Below are 15,130 nucleotides of genomic sequence, written 5' to 3'. Positions count from 1 at the left end.
CTTTGGGACTACTCCATTGGTTCCATTGTACCAGTTGAGCCAAATCAAGCACACCAAGTATTTCATATATATTTTTAGCCCAGGTCTGGAATAATGCAATAAAATGGATAAAGCATCACATTAAAGGATTGAAAATTCAAGTATAACATGTGACTCGAACCACTCATTATTCCTATACAGATGCTGTGCTTTGCGTTTCTAACCTGGCATGATGCATGACTGCAGGAGATCAACACAAACAATCTGGAGCCAAATTCTGTGACCTTTTTTTCTATCAGAATGCATTTGGGAACTAGAAATATTAACCTATACTATAACTGCTATGAGGATCCCGTTTCATATCAAAATAGTGCATTAGTGCTTCCTAACAAGGGACTAGTCTCTGAGGCAAGCACACATTCAGTATGAACATGTAATGCATCTCTGCTTAGTATTGGCTTTAATTGGATTAGAGAAGTCAAAGCAGCTCTAGTTTTATGCTTGTCACGCCATGCCCGGCATTGTGAAGTTCCAGGACAATAACAATTCACTTACCCAAATTCTGTCTGTTAGCACTATGCATACCATTAAAATAATTTTAAAGTTTGTTGTTCATAGATATTACTAGTGTGAAGAAAATGTTGGAAGCGTTTTCCTTGTGAACTCTTATATTTGTGACAAGACATCTGATTCATTGTATTCCATTCATTATCTAACTGTATTAGTTAAAATACAATAAAATACTTTTTACTGTTCATACAGTTTGTTTCATAGTGTGATTGTAATATAATTTCATTGTAACAGAAAACTTCAGGTTGTTGTGGTGTGGAAATACAAATGCATGATGCAGCTGCTGAGCAAGAATTGTCACAAGGACAAATGAAAACACTGATGCAACAATTGTTGGGCTCTATATTCTTTTCAACTTGGTAGTGTAGTAACACAATTATTTTAGTCAAAAGAATGAGCACTACTGTATATTGAGTAGCTTTCCTCAAATAAATATAAACACAGAATATATTGGTTTTTCTATCTTCAGTGCAAAAAATATGCAGCTGGGGGTTATGCTGAGGATAAGACAACTATTCCTGCACTTGCAGCAAAGCCAGGCAGTTATAAATCAGAATGAAACAGGGATCTGGTCAGACTTGGGTTCAAATACTATTTGAAATAATTTCACGTACAGTATCCTTCAAAAGTTTGAACACACCTACTTTATTTTGACTATTTTCTACATTGTAGAATAATAGTGAAGACATCAAAACTATGAACATATAACGCATATGGTATCATGTAGTAACCCAAAAAGTGTTCAACAAATCAAAATAGATTTTAGATTCTTCAAAGTAGCCACCCTTTGCCTTGATGACAGTTTTGCACACTCTTGGCATTCTCTCAACCAGGTTCATGAGAAATGCTTTTCCAACAGTTTTGAAGGAGTTCCCACATATGCTGAGCACTTGTTGGCTGATTTTACTTCACTCTGCGCTCCAACTCATCCCAAACCATCTCAATTGGGTTGAGGTTGGGTGATTGTGGAGGCCAGGTAATCTGATGCAGCACTCCATCGCGCTCCTTGGTCAAATAATCTTACACAGCCTGAAGGTATGTTTTGGGTCATTGTCCTGTTGAAAAAAACAAATGATAGTCAGGGAATTACATAGAAAAATAAGTTTCAGTTCTTAGGGGTGATAAATTACTGTAGATAAGGTATTCCACACTTTGCAACTTATATTAAATTCATGTTATTGTCAGATAGAATACTGAGGGTCCCTGAAGGAAAGAGCTTGTTAGTGTAGGAAGGATTTTGATATGATTAGCTTTTGTTTTGAATTTGTTTGACTATTAGGAGTTTTTTAAAATAGTATTACATTTAACAGGAATATAGGACATCTGTGATGATTTAGGATTATTGTTAGGATTAAGATAGATTGATTAAGGAAATGTAAGGACTTTAGAGATTGCCACTCATAGACAGACATGCTTTTTCTAAAATCAATGATTTTAGATAAAGTCAAACAGTTAGCAGCTTAGTGGTATTTGAGAGATATGAGAGAAAAGGGTTATCGGTAAATATATATATTTAAGAAAATATATAAGTAGCACAGATAGTTCTTAAAGTAAATAAGAAACTTAACAGAGTATTGGTACAGGATTGACATGAATGGACGCCCAAGGGAGAATTGGACATGTGGAAAATTAAAAGGGGATCCTACATGAGGATGTCAGACATAAGGATAATTTACTAATCTTACCTAAGTCATTGTTTAAGAGTAGGCAAGGGCAGAGCCAGGTAACACAGGGGGGATGGGTAAATTGTGTTCTAGGATAGGATGTGACCTACGGGATAATTAACTGATAAAAAAATGATTAGCTAATAATAGAACAAATGAGAAACTGTTTGTTAACCAAACCTGTATGTCCAAGATTGTATGCACTACAGGTGAATTAGAGGTGAAGTCACTCAATCCAGTCCCCGAGGCCTGTTGGGGGGACCATACCAAGGACTCCTGGTGACAGCTAGCAGAAAGAACTACCCGGATTCATATCACACTGCGGGAGGGTAAGACACACTAGCACTGTCCAACAATAACAGAGTTCGAGAGGAGAACTGGAATTAACAGAATTCTGGGGACAATCTCTCGAATTAAAAATACCTTACCTGTCCTTTCCTCACTGTTCTTGTTCATAGAAGTGAAAATGTGTCTGACTCTTGCTAATGATGTGTTTTCTGGAAGAGGGTGGGGCTTTATAGGTGAGCTGTCCATCCAAAGCTGTATGGTTGGAGATCTTATTCCTACAACATGAACCTGAGAAGGCCAGAGGGTAATATTGACATAGTTAAACAAGGATAAATTAGTATTAACCCAGCATGGAAGGAGATGGAGTGTAGTGAAAGTAAGGGTTTCAGTTGATAACCTAGTGCATTCCAGGTAGAAAAAGTTAGAGCAGCTGGTTGCTCTATAGGCAGCAGAATACAAGCATAGTCCCTGACAAAGTAGATACTGACTGTGGAGTTGTCCAGAGCCAAGAGCCGGTGTGGATAGTTCAGAAATGGAATTATTCACCTAAGGGAACAGCCTGTATGGTAAAGCTATTCATGGAAGCAGGAAAGCCAGATAATAAGTTGTATGGATTTGCACTATTTATATCCACATGTTCCTCTGAAATCTGAGCTTCCTCCTTTCACAGAGGCAACGGGATACTGTTTATTGTTTGATTCAGTATAGTACTTCTGAGAAATATGTGAGGTAAAATCAGTACTGCAATAGGACAGATAATGTTACTTCTGATGCGACCAATGAGTGATTTGGCAGACTGGTTGAGATCTGGGGATTTCAGTAAGATAAGGAGGCTCAGGGCTCACATCTGTTGAATGTGTGGGAGAATGACATGATGGCTGAGTATAACTGGCTAATTGAATAGAGGTATGTGTACTGGTACATTTTGAGAATGCCTTTTACGCTCATTCAACACATGACATGGTGTTGACTAAACGGGAGAAAAGAAGTACTCCGACTGGGTCTTTTGATGATAGGGTTTGTATTAATAACATTGTGGATCCAAGGGTGGCAGATGAGATCAAAGCTATAAATTAGATCCTGGCAGGATTAGAGTCAAGTATTTTTTGGTGGTCCACTCTCAATGAGAATGTGGATTGGATCGATTATATCTATTAAAAATCCACAGCGCTTCACCAATTATTTTAGAAGTGTAATGAATGACTTGGCAGAATAGAATAGTCTTGGATGTTTGCTGGCTGAAGAGGGTGGGGGTGTATAGGTAATTTGACTCCGGGATATACAGTTAGGATGGATCAGTGACCAAGGCCTTGTCTGGTTTACACACCCTAGTTCACGAGTTGAAAATAAACTCAGGGGTGGATACTTCTTTGGCTAATTGGGTTGACAGTGTGTTTGGAAGATGGAAAAATGTTATGATTACTGTGTTATGGGCTACCTGTGTGACTGTGTTAGTTTTGTACGGACGTGGTTGATTGCGTGTATGTATGAAAGTTATCATTTCCAGGACTCTGGAGAAATCGATGACACTTCAGATGGAGATATATGGACAAATCCTAAACTCTGACCAGTGGAATACAAAATACATGGCTTGGACGTAATAGAAGAATCCGGATCCTTTCACTCACGAGGAGACCATATTTGATGTTTAGGAAATTTAGATGTTTTCTTATTTCAATGTATAGACTGTTTTTTCATGAAGATTAACAGAAAATCCTGATAAGTAGAATTAAGATTCTGATGTAGGATAGAACAGTCATGTATGTACATAATCAACTTAGGTATATCATTGATATTTCCAAATATTGCCAAATCACTCATTGGTCGCATCAGAAGTAACATTATCTGTCCTATTGCAGTACTGATTTTACCTCACATATTTCTCAGAAGTACTATACTGAATCAAACAATAAACAGTATCCCGTTGCCTCTGTGAAAGGAGGAAGCTCAGATTTCAGAGGAACATGTGGATATAAATAGTGCAAATCCATACAACTTATTATCTGGCTTTCCTGCTTCCATGAATAGCTTTACCATACAGGCTGTTCCCTTAGGTGAATAATTCCATTTCTGAACTATCCACACCGGCTCTTGGCTCTGGACAACTCCACAGTCAGTATCTACTTTGTCAGGGACTATGCTTGTATTCTGCTGCCTATAGAGCAACCAGCTGCTCTAACTTTTTCTACCTGGAATGCACTAGGTTATCAACTGAAACCCTTACTTTCACTACACTCCATCTCCTTCCATGCTGGGTTAATACTAATTTATCCTTGTTTAACTATGTCAATATTACCCTCTGGCCTTCTCAGGTTCATGTTGTAGGAATAAGATCTCCAACCATACAGCTTTGGATGGACAGCTCACCTATAAAGCCCCACCCTCTTCCAGAAAACACATCATTAGCAAGAGTCAGACACATTTTCACTTCTATGAACAAGAACAGTGAGGAAAGGACAGGTAAGGTATTTTTAATTCGAGAGATTGTCCCCAGAATTCTGTTAATTCCAGTTCTCCTCTCGAACTCTGTTATTGTTGGACAGTGCTAGTGTGTCTTACCCTCCCGCAGTGTGATATGAATCCGGGTAGTTCTTTCTGCTAGCTGTCACCAGGAGTCCTTGGTATGGTCCCCCCAACAGGCCTCGGGGACTGGATTGAGTGACTTCACCTCTAATTCACCTGTAGTGCATACAATCTTGGACATACAGGTTTGGTTAACAAACAGTTTCTCATTTGTTCTATTATTAGCTAATCATTTTTTTTATCAGTTAATTATCCCGTAGGTCACATCCTATCCTAGAACACAATTTACCCATCCCCCCTGTGTTACCTGGCTCTGCCCTTGCCTACTCTTAAACAATGACTTAGGTAAGATTAGTAAATTATCCTTATGTCTGACATCCTCATGTAGGATCCCCTTTTAATTTTCCACATGTCCAATTCTCCCTTGGGCGTCCATTCATGTCAATCCTGTACCAATACTCTGTTAAGTTTCTTATTTACTTTAAGAACTATCTGTGCTACTTATATATTTTCTTAAATATATATATTTACCGATAACCCTTTTCTCTCATATCTCTCAAATACCACTAAGCTGCTAACTGTTTGACTTTATCTAAAATCATTGATTTTAGAAAAAGCATGTCTGTCTATGAGTGGCAATCTCTAAAGTCCTTACATTTCCTTAATCAATCTATCTTAATCCTAACAATAATCCTAAATCATCACAGATGTCCTATATTCCTGTTAAATGTAATACTATTTTAAAAAACTCCTAATAGTCAAACAAATTCAAAACAAAAGCTAATCATATCAAAATCCTTCCTACACTAACAAGCTCTTTCCTTCAGGGACCCTCAGTATTCTATCTGACAATAACATGAATTTAATATAAGTTGCAAAGTGTGGAATACCTTATCTACAGTAATTTATCACCCCTAAGAACTGAAACTTATTTTTCTATGTAATTCCCTGCCATATTGGCTTAATATATCTCCTATCCAAACCTCAATGTATCTTATCTTCCCCTATTTATTCTCAATGATAAATAGGATTTTTTTTTCTCTGTTACAATACCAAATCATTAATAGCCCATTCAACAACTTCACAGCTAATGTTGTAAAACATAATCCTGAACCACTTTCTCTTCAGTGATTCAAACAATAATTCCAAACCCCTAACCAAAACTCCATTATAATGAATTTACCTTAAAACTAGTAACTCAATATGACCACATTCATTATACCAATGACTCTCCCCTGAGGCTGATCAGACCTCAGAAGACAGTCATGATAAGGTCAATAAGTCAACCCACCCTTTTATAGTCAAGTTCTATACTACATTAGACATATTAAAGAACCCTTTATCCTTAAAATCAAAATTCACTTGTGTAATTTAAAACTCGTAAAATAAAAACTCATAAAGTTCCATATTTGAGCGTGCCTCTTTAAAATACCTTTGCACCAAAACAAATAGTCCTAACAAATGTTTTATGTGTATATATTTGCAAACCTTAATGATTAATCAAAACTTCCAGGCCTTTTTCAATTTGGTCGTTTATGGCCTCATTCTCCCCAAGATCATAATCCCAGATATTTAATAAAAATGTAACGTATTTTCCCTTGGCTCCTTCAACTCACATATTTTAGATAACTTCCATCCGTCCCAGTATGAAGAATTCTACTTAAACACACCAGAACAAATGCTTAATTAAGTTAAATCAACTCCTAGAATAACCAATCTTCAGTACTCAAATAAACCACTTTTATCAGCAAAAAACAAACTGTACAAAAACTCACTACTATAACGCTTCAGATGACAAAATTACTCAAACTCACGTTTACATCTCAATAAAACAAAACACCATCTGCGTGTTCCTCCAGAAAAACAACTTGCCCCTGTTACATATGTCTACGTATCAAGGGAAAAGCTCAAATAACCAAATTCAACCTAGCTAGTTTCCCGAAACATATACAATTGTGTTTTACTATAGAGGTTGCTTTTCAACATTAATACCCTAACATTGTTTCACATAATGGAAACAGTGCTCAAATTCACTGGTGTTACATAAATAATCAAACCAGGAATCAATAACCATCAGAATCCATTATCACGATGTTTTACGATTCAGACATTCAATCTCCCTTTCTCATGGCCTAATTACAGTCCAGATAAACGACACAAATCAATGATACCCACCTAGCGAATCAGCTGCTAGTTTTTAGCATCTTTCCTGACGACTTACATACTCCTTTTAAAAATGTATTTCGACATTTATATCAACTTCTGAAAAGTGACTCAACAATAATGCACGCATTTTCCTTCTAAAAGACACAAACCATTTTCTCCGTTACCCCCAGACACAACATAATTTCCTTGGCGACGAAAGCCTCGCGAGTGATGTCATCAACAAGCGCTCAACCTCGACTCATTTCGCAACGTTTTTCAACTAATTGTAAATAATGGTTGGCTGTCTGCAACAACAGTATTTCGGGTTCGATAAACCAAACCTAATTTATCACATCTGTTGAATCCTGATTTAGAGTTTACAACATCAATCAACATCTCTCAATTCGCTAATTTAATAAAAACATTTCGATGGGCACAAATCTATCGTAATTGTTTCCCCGTTATTATTCAGAATTCATTTGATTTAAGTTACTGTCTCGTCTTTGATTTAGCATTTTAATTACGACTCTATTCCCAATTTATTATTCCCAACAGATCATTTAGTGAACAGACATCGTCTTGCATCAAAATTCGCTTCGTTCTTATTTTAAGTTGAATGAATTGGTCTTTCAATTTGAACCAAACAAACTATTTAAAACGTTCAGTTTATATCTTATACCAATACTAGTGACTTTAACTTTCTCTGCAAAACAATTAGTTTAATTACAACCAAAAACTCAGATATATATATTATAATTTTTTACGCCTCAGCTGGGAACCGAACCCTGGACTGCAGGTTGTGAGACTGCTACGCTCACCACTATACCACCATTGCTATGGAACTGAGATTCTCTGCAAATAGACCCAATTTACAGTTATCTGTATTTGTTACTCCGGCATCTGAACAACAGAAAATAGCACTAATTTAAACGCCCAAAGTTTTCCCTCAGTTAGGATTCTCATTAATCTCGCTCCCTTTGTATCTGACCCTTTTTCTTTTTCTTTACCCGATTGCCGCCTCTGACCTTTCCCTCAGTTAAACTACAATATTGGTGTAGTCTTTTGCAGGGAGTGTTACACTCCCGGGCGAAATGTCCAATTTCGTTACAATTAAAACATTCTCTTTTTCTCGACTTTATTCCTTTTTCTACCTCTATTATACCTCCCTCGGCTTCAGCAGCATTCACATATATGGGTGATAGTCCCGCAGCTCCTGCAGCCGTATTCTCACCACCACTATTTCATCGACTAGATTACCTCTGCATTTTTGGCTTATTCGAGAAGGACATAGTTTGATACCCTCACCTACACCCAATTTGTTAACCTTTTTTTTAAATCTGCGGGAGCGGAGAGCAGCCCATATTTGCTCCTTTTAGGCTCAGTCATATAACGCTCGTCTCCCGTTAGTTCCGGCACCTTCTTTGAGGAATTTATACCCATCTTTAATCCTTACCGTTATGTAGCTATGGTATTTAATCACTTACCTATGTGCGTGTTTTCTATGAATCTGCTATTTAACGTTACTTAGTTACTTTTGTTGCTTTTCTGTCTGACTATGTGTGTGACTTTAATGATAATCAGTATGTATTCTCCTTCCTGGAAACCTCATCTATAGATGACTTTTGATTTGGACATTACATTTCACCCATATACAATTATAAGCTCATTATAAACTATTGTTCCTTGGGACTTTCAACGTTAATATCTCATATCTCACTACTCTAGAATTAGCTTCCCTCTCCTCCCTGGATATTAATCTCTTTCAGTATTGAATGGGTTCAGTGATTATGTTCGCCTAGAATTGCCCTGCCTCCTCACCATGCCTAATTTATCCTCACCTGTTTTAATATATCTATCTGCTACTTTTCATAGTCAGACTACTTCCCATATACAGATAGACTATTAGGTAAAAACTTAATTTAGGTATGTTTATTGAATTAATGGCTATCCTATTTGTACAGAATGACCGTCCCATCTAACAATACTTACTATATCCCATCCTTAACAAATATTTTGGTTTGCAAGGCCAAGATTGATTAAGTCCTAGTTTACTTTCGGGAGTGCACCTTACCACGAGTCATTTCAGACTCGCTTCCTTCCTATCAATTTTGGTTACCCACAAAGTAGAAACCCATTGCATTTGTTCAAAAATATTCAAGCAACTATCATTGATTAAATCCAAACTCCTTTAGCACCTTCAAGCAAAAATATCTTAAATAATTCCTCCCAAATTCGAGAATAAAGACTATTTACCTTCGTCCTGTAGACTGGGAAAAGCAATGCCGGTTCGATTCCGTCACGTTCTCTGTCGACCTAAGATATATATACCGGCCTGTTATTAAAACCTCTGCTGGAGGCCAGGACTTTTAAATTACGAGTCCAGCCTCGTCCGTGCGCACGGTTTTCGGCTTTTCCCTTCGGACGACAGAGAAGTTTGTGGAATCCACTCGAAGGACCAATTGTTAGTATAATTTAATTATGCCGATGTGCTTTCATCAATTGAAAGCCCTTCATCTATTTTATGAGAATTTGTAAGATTTCTTGTTTGCATAAAATAGACGCAGACCAGTCTTTAAATAATAGGTAATAGAATTTATTCTCGGAGCGCGCTACCACTCAAACACATGCATCAGTTTATATACAGATCATGACTTCATTTCACTGCCTTAACCGAACCCCCTTTTCTCAACCGGGACAAAGTAAGGTGAAAAGTTCATTCTAACTTACTAACACACTCCCAGATAACTTTTGACCCCTCAACATTATCGATCACCACTGAACTGACAGTTTTAATTAACAGAAACCCTAGGAATGCACTCACTGCCTTATCTAAAAACCCCAGAGCTAAGTTTCAGTTGGGTCAACCATAGGCTAACGACCTTATGTGTTTACACAGTCCACAACCCATTTGTTCCTGCCCAGTTGGAATGGTGTTCTTTAACATTTTATTACTCCTTGTCCTGTCACACAATTTCTTCTTATGAACTCATATTGTTAATCAGATATAATATAACAGAGTATAAGTTTACTTACAGTTCCATTTAAAATGATTTGTTCAGTCATAGTAATCATAATTTCCTAACACCTCCTATTCAGTCAGCACAGCGTGACACTACTACAATGGAGTAAACCCTCACAAATCTGTTTGCATGGGTTTTGTCTCCGACATCACAGCTGTGTCTGAAAACATTACTAGCGGTCAAATGCTTGCTTCCTCCGTCCTTGTTTTCTCAATTCCTCTCAAAGCTCATCAAAAAGAAAGGAGGACCAATGCACTCTTCATATAATTGATTAAAATGCCTTTATTAGTATGGCATGTTCAATAGAAACAACGTTTGTTTTTAACCGACGCGTTTCGTCTGCATGGCCTTCGTCAGGGAGTACAAAACAAACAAAAAAATAAAAAAAGAGGAATACAAGGTCCTATTTTAAACAGCTTATCAATTAGCCTAATTGGAAGAGGGAGTGGTTACACAATTGATTGGACACACCTAGTAAGCAATACTATACACATTGAAATACTGTAGCTATGTTATCCTAAAAATACAACTCCAAACTAGAAGTATCAGAACACTAAAAGGTAGTTCTAACCTGAAATATGACTGGGAGAAGTGTCAAGAATAAGAAAGCTAAATTTACCATAGTACACGAGAACACAGCAAAACATGAGCAACAACAGTCTTACCATAGCTGAGGGCAATAAAGCAAAATGTCCACTAGATGACAGCAAATGGACCCATCACGACCCCAGATGGTATTCCCATCTGTAGGCTTCCTAAAGATAGATGTGTGCAAACAACCTTTGTCATTTTTACTCATGTCGAGGTCCAAAAAATGAATGTTATCTTTGCTGTACTTGTTGGAGCGAACCATTGAGGAAAGCTCAGCATTGCATGTAGATAGGTTTGGCTGCTAGGCTGAAGTAGCGAGGACATGCACATTAAGAGAAGATGATATCCAGGCCATATGACACCCAGACCATACTCTATTTTTGAAAGAATACATTAACCAAGACCATACGTGCATTCATGACAGCTGAACGTGCTATGGTCAGCAGGATACAGGAAGAAAGATGTAGGCAAGATAGCTGATGACTAACACGTAAAACATAAGCATGCAATACATACATTATTTTTAGAACATGGAAAGAGTTCTGCCATCGTTGTAACCAAAAGAAGATACTAAGGGGGAGTAACTTTATTTACATATGTGATGTACAAAAATACTATGTATGTATAAAAGCAGAGCCCGTGCTAAGAAGGGGCTATTCCGCGGACCAGCACGGCTCTTAATAACTTGTATTAAAGTCTACATTGAATTCACAAAGTTCTTCTGAGAGTATTATATTTCTGAAACAATTCTCCACAACATACTCCATAGTTAGTTTGATGTTAGGGTTAATGTTGTTAAGGTATTGGTGGAAGGAAATAAGTTCATCTTCTGAGCCAGACCAAAACAGGCAAACAAAGAAATGGTTATTAGAAGGATCCAAAATGAAGTCATTTTCCCATTTACCCAAGTACAAACCAGCATAGGAAGGGCTGTATAGCAAGCTCCCATGGCATACCCTTTGACTTGTTTAGAAATACGGTCCTGAAAGATAAAGATGTTGTGATTAAGAGTCCATTCAGTCAGTGAGTCAATGAATTCTGTAGGAGGCATCTCAGTTTCAGGTCGGGTACTCAAGAAATGGTGCATAGCTGCCAAAACTTGTTCATGCTCAATGGTGGTGTATAGAGACTCCACACCCATGTTGACTAAAAAGGAAGCTGTACCTATATTGTTCAATTCCTTAATTTTGTTCAACACATCTGTGTTATCTTGAAGATAGGCTGGGAGTGACGTCAGAAAAGGCTTAATAAAGTAATCAATGTACTTAGAGATGGGTTCTGTCAGACTTTCATTACCACTGGTCTGCCTGGGGGGATTTTCAAGATTTTTGTAGACCTTTGGAAGAAGGTAAAAAGAAGACATACTGCCATTGAAAAGAACGTTGAACTCCTTGTCTGAAATGTAGCCAAGGAGATTAGCTTCTGTGAGGATCCCTTTCAATTCAGTTTTATCCAGATGTTGTCTTTAGGAAATAGACATATGAGTGCTGCCAGCATTGCTGCAGAGGTTGAAGGGGTGGGGGGTCAGCCTGTCAGTGCTCAGACCATACGCCGTACACTGCATCAAATTGGTCTGCATGGCTGTCGTCCCAGAAGGAAGCCTCTTCTAAAGATGATGCACAAGAAAGCCCGCAAACAGTTTGCTGAAGACAAGCAGACTAAGGACATGGATTACTGGAACCATGTCCTGTGGTCTGTTAAGACCAAGAAACTTATTTGGTTCAGATGGTGTCAAGCGTGTGTGGCGGCAACCAGGTGAGGAGTACAAAGACAAGTGTGTCATGCCTACAGTCAAGCATGGTGGTGGGAGTGTCATGGTCTGGGGCTTCATGAGTGCTGCCGGCACTGGGGAGCTACAGTTCATTGAGGGAACCATGAATGCCAACATGTACTGTGACATACTGAAGCAGAGCATGATCCCCTCCCTTCGGAGACTGGGCCGCAGGGCAGTATTCCAACATGATAATGACCCCAAACACACCTCCAAGACGACCACTGCCTTGCTAAAGAAGCTGAGGGTAAAGGTGATGGACTGGCCAAGCATGTCTCCAGACCTAAACCCTATTGAGCATCTGTGGGGCATCCTCAAATGGAAGGTGGAGGAGTGCAAGGCCTCTAACATCCACCAGCTCCGTGATGTCGTCATGGAGGAGTGGAAGAGGACTCCAGTGGCAACCTGTGAAGCTCTGGTGAACTCCATGCCCAAGAGGGTTAAGGCAGTGCTGGAAAATGATGGTGGCCACACAAAATATTGACACTTTGGGCCCAATTTGGACATTTTCAGTTAGGGGTGTACTTACTTTTGTTGCCAGCGGTTTAGACATTAATTGCTGTGTGTTGAGTTATTTTGAGGGGACAGCAAATTTACACTGTTATACAAGCTGTACACTCACTACTTTACATTGTAGCAAAGTGTCATTTCTTCAGTGTTGTCACATGAAAAGATATACTCAAATATTTACAAAAATGTGAGGGGTGTACTCACTTTTGTGATATACTGTACATCAATGATGTCGCTCTTGCTGCTGGTGAGTCTCTGATCCACGTCTACGCAGACGACACAATTCTGTATAGTTCTGGCCCTTCTTTGGACATTGTGTTAACAACCCTCCAGGCGAGCTTCACAACTCTCCTTCCGTGGCCTCCAATTGCTCTTAAATACAAGTTCGAGTTTGGGATGCTCTTCAACCGATCGCTGCCTGCACCTGCCCGCCTGTCCAACATCACTACTCTGGACGGTTCTGACTTAGAATATATGGACAACTTCAAACACCTAGGTGTCTGGTTAGACTGTAAACATCACTATTGGGTCTTTTTTTTTCTCGATTAAATCGGTCCATATATACCCAAAATATCCATCTCTGAAAACTGTGATCCAGAAAAAAACACTGTTTCAAAACGCAACGTCATTTTTAAAAATAATAATAATCTATCAAATTGATCACGGGGCGATGTGTATTCAATAGCTCCACGTCTTCAAATCATGGTCGGAAATCTCTCTTCCAAAACATCCTGTCGGAGACCGGATGGAATGGGGTCTCTCTTCTTCGTTTGACCAAGGAACAACTCCCAGGCAATTGCCAAGACTGGCGACATCGTGTGGAAGCTGTAGGACTTGCAATCTCTGCGCCATCTAATTTGCTGTGCCATAGACAATACATGCAAGTGGCGCATAAACTCTCCTTCCAGACTCACATCAAACATCTCCAATCCAAAGTTAAATCTAGAATTTGCTTCCTATTTCGCATCAAAGCATCCTTCACTCATGCTGCCAAACATACCCTTGTAAAAATGACCATCCTACCGATCCTCGACTTCGGCGATGTCATTTACAAAATAGCTTCCAATACCCTACTCAATAAATTGGATGCAGTCTATCACAATGCCATCCATTTTGTCGCCAAAGCCCCATATACTACCCACCACTGCAACCTGTACGCTCTCGTTGGCTGGCCCTCGCTTCATACTCGTCGCCAAACCCACTGGCTCCAGGTCATCTACAAGACCCTGCTAGGTAAAGTCCCCCCTTATCTCAGCTCGCTGGTCACCATAGCAGCACCCACCTGTAGCACGCGCTCCAGCAGGTATATCTCTCTGGTCACCCCCAAAACCAATTCTTCCTTTGGCCGCCTCTCCTTCCTCTCCGCCTCTGCTGCCAATGACGGGAATGAACTACAAAAATCTCTGAAACTGGAAACACTTATCTCCCTCACTAGATTTAAGCACCAGCTGTCAGAGCAGCTCACAGATTACTGCACCTGTACATAGCCCATCTATAATTTAGGCCAAACAACTACCTCTTCCCCTACTGTATTTATGTATTTTGCTCCTTTGCACCCCATTATTTCAATCTCTACCTTGCACATTCTTCCACTGCAAATCTACCATTCCAGTGTTTTACTTGCCCTTTAAAAAAAAAAAATTAAATGTCCAACACGCAGGTACAAGTAAGACTTAAATTGAAGATGCTATTTTAACCCTTGCTACTTCACTCACGCCTGCTCTACAAATTGAATCTGCCACTGAATGTGCTGCTAAAATAGGTGAAATACAAGCTTAACCCACAACAAGTGCTAGCATTGGGGAGCAATCAGTGCAGTAGCTACATACTAGTTATTAAGTGTGTGACACAGACTCAATCATCGCAATACAGCTAGCACTGCCTCACCGGTTCCAGCAGAAGCGCTGTGGAAATGGTGGATCTACCCGTCATGTTTCAAGGGCTCCAGATTACCCAGCCAAGGACCAGACATGCAGACATTGTCAAAAGTTTAACCATTTTGCAAAGTAGTGCCGTTCCACACCCGCCAACGCATCAGTATAACCACGTGCCTACGACAGTCAAAACAC

General features: G+C 39.1%; 1 long non-coding RNA gene across 1 annotated transcript; it reads right to left on the bottom strand.

The window, feature by feature from the left end:
• Positions 1–1,174: 1,174 nt before the first annotated feature.
• Positions 1,175–13,785, bottom strand: LOC135574007 (uncharacterized). Its single transcript, XR_010465116.1, has 2 exons — positions 10,855–13,785; positions 1,175–1,604 (listed from the first exon to the last, which is right to left on the bottom strand). It is a non-coding gene; the product is annotated as an uncharacterized LOC135574007 (long non-coding RNA).
• Positions 13,786–15,130: the final 1,345 nt, after the last annotated feature.

The sequence above is a fragment of the Oncorhynchus nerka genome, linkage group LG11 (genome assembly GCF_034236695.1).
Source record: "Oncorhynchus nerka isolate Pitt River linkage group LG11, Oner_Uvic_2.0, whole genome shotgun sequence".
In the NCBI taxonomy this organism is placed as follows: Eukaryota; Metazoa; Chordata; class Actinopteri; order Salmoniformes; family Salmonidae; genus Oncorhynchus; species Oncorhynchus nerka.
This window is presented reverse-complemented; position numbering and strand designations above follow the sequence as displayed.